We start from the raw sequence: 9856 nt of genomic DNA, 5'->3' as shown, positions 1-9856 counted from the left end.
GGAAGACAGAAATAAACAAATTTAATTTTTTGTGTGAGCCTAGGAAAAGAAAAAAAAAATCACATGGGTACTTTGAGAGTACACATAAGGACATCAAGGAAGGCTCCTTGGAGGAAGTAACCACTGTGCTCAGTTAAGAAGGAGAGTAGGTGTTGAGTAGTTGATGTGGGAAGGGTTGGGAGAAGAGAAGGCACTTAAGGTAGAGGAGAAGCATGAGCAGCAACATGGCCATAGCCTCCCACAATGATGTGGGATATGCAGGGAATTATAAGGAAGCAGCTCAAGATTGTTGTAAAGTGGAAGTTACATGTGAATGAGAAATGTACCTGGAGCAGGGCAGGCACAGGGTTCAGATCACCATGGATCTCTTACTCCAGGTTAGTAAGGACCTCAGCCTCAATCCTGTTAGTGACGGAGAGTTGCCGAAAGTAAAGGATGGAAGTGATCGGTTTTGTGTTTCACCTAGTTTACCCTGGCAAACTGATGTGGTTGGATCTGATGTGAATAAAATCGATTCGGAGACTGTTTAGGCTTGAAGTAGAATTATTCATAATGAGATAGAAATGGCCAGATTTGAGAATTCCGTAGGTGAAATTGGCATGCCCTGGTAACTGGTGGGATGTGAAGGATGAAGGATGAGGATGAAGGATGAGGATGAGGAGGAATCGTGAATGACTTCCGGATTTTTTGCTAAAATGACTGGGTCCTTGGGGTTACCACCAACTGAGATAGAGAATACAAAAGAAGAAACAGATGTATAGGGGAAATAAGGACATATGTTTGGATGTGTCTAGTCCTGTGTTTGAAAAAAAATGGTGTCATTTGTTGGAGATGATTTCTGAAAGATAGTGAAATATATAAGCCTGAATTTACATGTCATCAGGCTATGGACAGTAATTTAAACCAGGCCACCCAAAGTGTGGCCTGTGTACCAGCAGACCACCATTACCCAGGAACTCATTTGAAATGCAAGGTCTCAGGTTGGGTGCGGTGACTCATGCCTGTAATCCCAGCACTTTAGACAGAGGTGGGCGGATCATGAGGTTAGGAGTTCAAGACCAGCCTAGCCAACATAGTGAAATCCCGTCTCTACTAACAACACAAAAATTTAGCCAGGCATAGTGGCATGCGCCTGTAATCCCAGCTATTCAGGAGGCTGAGGCAGGAGAATTCCTTGAACTGGGACCCAGGAGGTGGAGATTGCAGTGACCCGATACCACGCCACTGCATTCCAGCCTGTGCTACAGAGCAAGACTGTCAAAAGAAAGAAAAAAGAAAAAGAAAGAAGTGCAAAGTCTCAGGCCAAATCGCCTACATCAGAATCTGAATCTCTCCCTGGAGTTGGACCTGGAAATCTACATTTTAAAAAGCTCTGTACGTAAACTGTGAGGTTTTAGAAACACTGGTTTAAACCATGTAAGTGGATGGGATCACCCAGAAGGAATGTAGAGAGAGTTGGCCAAGCAGAGGGAAATCCTGTTAACTCCACTTTCGGTGAATGCCCTGCTGATGACTTCTTACCTCCTTCTTTGTTAGCACCCTAGCCTTCCATCATTGTAGGATGGCTGGACTTTTGCAGTGTTTCTTTATATGTTTTCTGATTTCATAGTAGTCTCATTAACCCTTTATTCTCATAAGAGAGTAAAAAGCATACTCGTGATCACATCATTCCTCGGTTTTTCAGATCTCTAGGGATCTTTCATCCACTTAGAATAAAATAGAATTCTCTTTTCACCGATATCTGCAAGTTGGTTTATTGTAGTAGCCATCCTCCAGGACAGCCCTCGATGATTCTGGTATTCAACCCTGATCACGCTGTGTCGGGATTGTTCTGTGTGGCCGATGCAATGTGGCAGAAGTGATGGCATGTTGCTTCCAAGGTCGTTAGACATTGTGTTTTTTTTCTCCTGATTTCTCTTAGATTATTCATTTTGTGGGAAGCCAAGCACCATGGCATAAGGACACTCAGCTCCTTATGGACTGGTCCATGTGGTGAGGACCAGAAGCTGTCTGAGTGAGCCATCCTGGAAAGGAATGTTCCAGCTCCAGGTGACTACAGGCCTGGCTAACAGCATGACTGCAACCTCATCGAAGATGTGAGCAGGAACCACCCAGCTGTGCCGCTCCGGACTGACCCATAGAAACTGTGAGAGATAAATGTCTATTGTTATGGGAGGCTAAATTGTGGGGTAATTTGTCTTGTAGCACTAGAATTCTAACATACTCATGATCTGGCCACTTGCAGTCCTCCACACTCATCTCCTAACTTAGCCATTGTTTACTCCATTCCGATCCTGCCCCTCTCGCTAATCCTTTCATTCTCGTCACAGGAATATTCTTCCTTTAAATAATCATGCCTGTTTCATTTCTTTCTTTATTCCAGTCTCTGGTCATATGTCGATCTCTCAGAGAGGTGTTTCTAACAATTATATTTAAAATAGTGCCTGTATTTCATCATCCTGCTTTATTTTTATTTCTAGCATGTAAATCTCTTGACATATTTCCCAGGTATTATTTTTTCTGTTTGTTATCCATGTCTCCACATGGCTATGAGCTCTATACGTTCAGGGACGTTGTCTTATTCACTGCTGTATCCCAGAGACTAGAGCACTGACTAAAAACATATGGACTATGAATAAATACCAGCAGATGAATGAGAAAGGCCAATATACCAGGAAACATTAGTATTTAGAAAAGACACCTACGAAGGAGGCAAAGGAGAAAAGGCTTGAGAGGGAAGGACACGAAGAGGGGAAGCAGCTCTGCCTGCTGAGTCGGGTCACCTTATTTCAGCTTTGAACAAATATTTATCTGATTGCTACTATGTTGAGGTTGCTATGCATCCTTCTTATGAATTTTAGAATAACAATGTTACTTACCTTCATCCCTTGAAATACTTACAGGTTTATAGGAAGTTGTAAAGAAACGTTAATCCTGTCTCCCCCAATGTTACCAACTTTCATAACTGTGTATAATATCAACCCAGGAAACTGACATTCTCAATTCACGGAGTCTGCTCAGATTTCTCCAGTAATGTATGCACTCGTGTGTGTGTGTGTGCGTGTGTGTGTGTGTGTGTGTGTATTTCTATGTAATTTTATTGTATGTGAAGTTTTTTCTACCACCACGACCAAGACACAGAACTCTGCCATCACCACGAGGCTTACTTGCTCTACCCTTCTGTGGTCACACCCACCTCCTCACACCCTTCCTTAACCCCTGGTGACCACTAAATTATTCACCTTCTCTATAGTTTTTAAATTTAAAAATATTATATAAATGGATGATAGACTAGATAAACAAAATGTGGTACATATATACACCATGCAATACTATGAAGCCCTAAAAAGGCCATAAAAATGCGTTTAAAAAGGAGATCATGTCCTTCACAGGGACATGGATGGAGCTGGAGGCCCTTATCCTTAGCAAACTAATGCAGGAACCGAAAACCAAACGTTTGCATGTTCTCACTTATAAGTGGGAGCTAAATGATGAGAACACATGGACACACAGAGGGAAACCACACACTGGGGCCTCTTGGAGAGTGGAGGGTGGGAGGAGGGAGACGATCAGGAGTACTCATGGATATTAGGCTTTATACCTGAGTGATGAAATAATGTGTACAACAAACCCCCATGACACAGGCTTACCTATGTAACAAACCTGCACATGTACCCCTGAATTTAAAATAAAAAGTTTAAAAAAGAATATTATGTAAACAGGATCATACATACATTTGAAATTGGCTTTTTTCCTTTAGCATAATTTCCTTGAGGTTCATGCCAGTTGTATGTATCAGTAACTTCATTTCTTTTTATGGCTGAGCAGTATTTTCATGGTATAAATGTACCACAGTTTGTGTAACTATTCACTCGTTGTAGGAAATTTGGATAGTTTCCAGTTTGGGGCTGGTTGGAATAAAGCTGCTATAGACACTTGTGGACCCAAGTTTTCACTCCCCTGGACAAACATTCAAGAGTGTAGTTGCTGGGTTACAAGGTAAATCCATGTTTATTTTTAGGAAAACTGGTCAAATGGTTTTCCATAGTGGCTTTACCATTTTACATTCTCACTCACAGTGCCCAAGTGATCCAGCTTCTCCTATATCTGTGCAGCCACTTTGTGTTTTTACACGATTACTTTTAGTCGTTATCTTAGGTATGTGGTGATATCTCATTCTGGCTTTAATGTGCATTTCCCTAGTGGATAATTAGGGTGAATATCTTTTTGTGTACTTGTAATCGACGTATCCTCTTCAGTGGAATGTTTACACATGTTTCTTGTTCATTTTCTAATTTAATCTTGAGTTTTGAGACTTCTTTACATTTTTGAGGTACAAATCCCTTGTTGGGTATATGATTTTCAAACACTGTCTTCCAACATGTAATTTGTCTTTCAATTTCCCAATCTGAGTTTCTCACAGAGAAAACATTTTTAATTTTAATGAGGTCAAATTTATCAATTTTTCCTGTTTTGAACTGTATTTTCACTGGCAAGTGTAAGAACTTGTCACTTAGTCCAAGGGCCTGGACTTGTGTTCTCTCATATTTTTAAAGTTCCATAGTTTTACATTTTATATTTTAGTCTGTGACTAAATATAACTTTTGAGTTAATTTCTGTACTAGGTGTGAAGATTTTTGGGTGCATAATATGTGAGGTTTAAGATTCTTCCTCTCCTCCCCTTCCTTCTCCTCCTTCTCTTTTTCCGTCTTTTTCTCTTGGTTTATGGATATCCATAGACAAAATGTCCATGCTTTCCAGCACCATTTGTTGAAAAGATTATCCCTCTCCCATTGAATTGCTTTTGTCCCTTTTGTCAAAAATTAATTGGGCATATTTGTAGAGGTCTGTATCTGGGTTTTCTACTTTGTTTCATTGATCTGTAGGTTTTCAAAGATTCTTTATGAGAATCCGATTCTCATACAATTCCTAGTTCTCCTATTTCTAGTTTGCTGAGAGTTTTTATCATTAATGGGTTTTAGATTTTGTTAATCATATCTTCATCAATTGATATCATCATGTGATTTTCTTCTTTAGCTTGTTAATATAATGGATTATGTTGATTAAGTTTTGAATATTTAAAAAGCCTTGAAAGCTGAAATAAATCCCACCTGATCCCCAGTATATTATTATTTTTATACATTGCTGTTTTTGATTTGATAATATTTTGTTAAGAATTTTTTCATCTAGATTTATGAGAGATACTGGTTTGTAATTTCCTTTTTAATTGTCTTTGTCTGGTTTTGGTGTCATTGTAAAATAGGTCTCACAAAATGAGTTGAGCAGTGTTTCTCCTCTTATCCGTTTTCTAGAAAATAATATTGTATTTTTAATTCTTAACTGTTTTCCAAGACTAATGTTGTTCTGGAGAATCAAACATAAGGTATTTAGAGGAAAGAGGAGCCAGGCTTGTATATTTCTTTTTCATGTTTAGTGTGTTCCCCTCTGGAGTCCACTATGCCTTAGTCAGAGTGGGAAGTTCAGTCTAGGAGAGTCCAAATTATAGGAAATGTGACTTTAATGTGTCTTCCCACTCACTGGTATTTTAAGAAGCACTAAAGAAAGATTAGAAATTAGCACTTGCATAAGCAGCTAAAGGACAGCTAAATTTTAATTACTTTCTAATTACTTACTACCTGCAGTCTACTTTCCAATATATAATTAATAATACTTTTCCTTCTGTCGGAAGGGATCAGGAACCAAAAGTTATAGGGCTATGAGATACAGATTTAAAAAAAATAATTTTATCATATCTAGCTGTAAAATTTGCATACAGTAGAGCTTAGTCCCTGTGATGGGCATATGGGTTTTGACAAATGCATCAAGTTGTATATGCACCACTATGATCAGAATTCCAAATAATTCCATCACTGCTCATAAAATTTCTCGTATTTTTCTTTTTGGAGTCAACATCACTCAATCACAGTCCCTAGCAACCAGTGATCTATTCTCCAACCCTATAGTTTTGCTTTGCCAGAATGTCACAAATGAAGTCAAATTGTATTCTCCCTTTTGACTGTGGACTTTTTCATTTAGCAAAATATTTCTGCGATCTATTTATGTTATTGAATCTATCATCAGTGAGTTTCCCATTAGTTTTATTTCTCGTTTCTGTAAAAGCTTAGAGTGTTCAACACACCAAAGTTCTTTTGGAGGAATTCCTTTGAGATTGGTCATTTTGCTTAGAACCGTATAGCTCCATTACCTGGTTGATAAGATGAGAGATAACTACCGGAAATCAGCCATCACTAGACTAGGCAATGGCCTATGAAGGTATCTGGTAAAAGAGCTCCATCCAACAGAGATAGTGTGTATTGGTTGCTGCTTGGCCAGCCTACACCAATCCTCTGAGAGTCAGTAGAAGCCAGAGTTGTATGAACAGGAAGAGCAGCAACTTGAAACAGGGAACGGTGGATGAATCTCTGATCCAAGATGATGGCCAAACCCTTAGAACCTCATAGTGTCTTGAACAATGTTGCTTTCTCCACCAAGCCTTGCCGAAGGTGGCTGAGTTTCTTATCTTCTGTTTTTCTTTTCAAATAGTCTAAAATTCTTTCTTTTATCATTTGTTTTTTGTTTCAAAAATTTTCTTTAGTCATTCTTCTAGAGTAGGTCTTCTGATGATAGATTCTCTTAGTTTTCCTTTGTCTGAGGATGCCATTATTTCCCTTTCATTCCTGAAGGATAAATTCACATGACATAGAAGTCAGGGTTCACAGTTCTTTTTTTCTCAGGACGTGAAAAATGTGCCATATCCTTCTAGTCTTCCTGGTTTCTAATGAGAAATCTGCTGTCAGTTGAGTTATTTCTCTTACAGATAAGGTGTTTTCTTTTTCATTGCTTTCTAATTTTTTTCTTTGTCTTTAGTTTTCTGAAGTTTGGCAGTGATGTATTTTGATGCAGATTTCTTTGAGTTTATCCCCTTGGGGTTCCCCACCTTCTTGATGCTATACAATTATGTCCTACACTACATTTGGAAAATTTTTAGCCATTATTGCTTCAAGTACTTTTTAATCTTCACCTCTTTTCTTCCTTCCTTCTGAGATACTGATGACATAATTAGGCCCTTTAGTCTCACAGATCTATGACGTTCTATTACTTTTTTTGTTGGGGGGTGGGTTTATTTTCTGACTTTTGTTCAGATTAGGCAAGTTCTATTGTTCTACCTTCAAGTTCACTGATTCCTTCCTCTTTTTTCTCTGTTCTGTTTTTGAGCCCATCCATTGAGTTTTTTTATGTTGGTTATTCTATTTTTTAGTTCTAAAATCTTTATTTTATTCTTTTTTACATGCTGCGTTATTTCTGAATGGAGGTGAAATTTCCAGCTTGGGCTTCTTCGATACCACTCTGGTAGGGAGAAGAAGGTGGCCTCATTATGACTGGTTGGAGATGAAAGTCCAAGGTCCCAGTGTGGCTTTCTCTGATACTACCCAGCTAAGGTGGAAGAAAATCACCCCATCATGGCTGAATCAAGATGAAAGTCTTGGCTCTCCACTCAGCCTTTTCTGAGTCATGTCATGTTTTTTTTTTTCCATGGTGTTTGACTGGAGTAGAGTGGTTTTTGTTTAAATGTTTTTTGTCATGCTGGGTTGCCACTCTACTGGTCACTTGTCTAGAGAAAACAGGCTTCGGGGGAGGGTTTTTGCTTTTTCACTCCTCTTGATGTTTTTGGGTTACTGTCTTTTCCTACATCTACATCAGGATACACAAAACAAAAAGAAAATTCAGGAAACTTACTGACATGGTTCCTTGCATCTAAAGTCTCTATTTGGTTTTTCTTCTCTCAAATAATTTGTAATATTCCATGTTTCTTTCATATATAATATCCAGGATTTTTAGCTGTACTTAGCAAGAGGCATGAGAGGAAATGTGTCTACTTGACTTCATCCAAAACAAGAAGGAACATAGATTTTTAAGACTGTAGAGCAATTGAAGAATTTTCTAATTCGAAACCCCTGAGAATCATATCAGAGTAGCTTTAGAAGAATTATTCAAATTCTACACCTAGACTTTTGCCACACCCTAACCACTCACTCTTCGCTCTCCTGGATTTCCTTTGGAGGAAGAAGAATTATGGCACAACCACGTCCATACTCCACATTGAGAATAGCAAGATGATCTTTCTCAAGTGCACTGGGGTGGAAAAAAATTGAGAACCCTGACACTCTAAATCATCCATTTTACATATGAGAAAACCAAGACTCTGAGAGGTGACAATTTTTTCACATAGCAGATAAATGGTAAACCCAAGCCTGCATATGGGTTTGCGGTTCTTTTAAACATTAAACATAAAACAGTACTTTTCAAACATTAATATGCAAACACATCACCTTGGACCTTGTTAAAATGCAGATGGAGCAGGGCTGAGATCCTGCATTTTTAACAAGGACACAGATGGTGTTGCTGTGGCTGCACTTTGAGTACCAACATTCTAGAACATTCACTCAGCTTATGGCACTTCCCACCTTTTTAAAATTTGTATCCTTTCATCAGGAAAATGGAGAATATGTAAAAGTTTGACAGATAGGTACCTAAACATTCATGTGCCCAGTTTGTAACAGTAAAGGAAGATGTGGATGGTAATGGAGATGCAGAGAAGACAGTAGAAGGACCCACCCAGAGACCAAACGCTGTCCTGGCTTTGCGAGATATTTGTTGCCTTCAAAACTCAGAGGAATTCTGGTAAAGACCATGGGAGAGCGTATGAACGACTCTTAAGCTGTTTAGTTGATCATGTAATCTGCTTAGGTGTGAAGGTTAAGAATCTCTCCCTGTCTAGGAAGGATAAATTGACCTTCTTTCTCTCTAATCGTATGGAGTGTAGTTCTCTAATAGGTAACCGTTGGGGAAGGCACACTGAAATTCACTGACAAGCTATTAAAGTGACCAGATAACAGACATCTTGGTCCACGTCTGCTTTGATGTAGTATAGTACAAAGACAATTGTTCTCAGATTTGGGCCCTGTTCCTGGCTCCATCATTAATTTTATTTTTGGCCTTGAATAAGTCACTTAATCTTTCTATGATAAATTTGTCAAAAGAGCTTAATGATAACTAGCATATGGGTTGAGCTCTATTTGAAATGGTGTAAAGTGCTATACTAATTAATACTAGTGGATCAATATAATGGGGAGACTGAGTCGAGGATCTCAGTAAATTGGATTGTACCCTAGACCCTACAGCCTGAAACATTTAGGTATGGCAGACCCAGCAATCGATTCTCAAATAAATGTCCTCAGTTAACAATTCCTAGCTGCCATTTGGGCCCTTTCTCTGTCAGATGTCACTGAATTTGATACAATTTTTAACCCTAAAGTTCCGTCTCTCTGAGGAAATACACACAATGCCGGTTAGGGAGAGACACCATGTATTTCCCAGTGTCACTGCCCACATGTTCAATGTCCCCACTATAGCAGGGGACACTGTGGCTCCCCCTCTTCTCTCTTATTCTCTAGAGTCCCGTAAGAATTCTGTCACTGTACATATGGGTATGTGTGATTGTGTGCATAGGTGTGTGTTCATCAGGGAAAGGGAAGAAATGGGGGTAGCAAAAACTAAAGGTGAGAATAAAAAAAGACAGAAGATATTAAATCACAAACTGAAATTTACCCTTGGATAGCAACACTTTTTGTGTGTCTGTGAATACAATACTTGTTTAGTGACTGGAGGGAGCCCAACTCAGTTTTGAAAGGGCCTCTAATTATCAGAGAACTCCTAAGCCTATCCCAGCCTCACCCCATGCTCTCCTGACTTCTTTGCACCTGGGTTGTTGTTCTGAGCTTATGACGGTGAGATTAGGGCAGCATGAGGGTATTACAGAGAGATAAATCAGGATGCAAAGATCCTTTTGTCTTTT

Source organism: Callithrix jacchus, chromosome 9 (assembly GCF_049354715.1).
Source record: "Callithrix jacchus isolate 240 chromosome 9, calJac240_pri, whole genome shotgun sequence".
NCBI classification, from domain to species: Eukaryota; Metazoa; Chordata; class Mammalia; order Primates; family Cebidae; genus Callithrix; species Callithrix jacchus.
Note: the sequence above shows the minus strand (reverse complement) of the source record.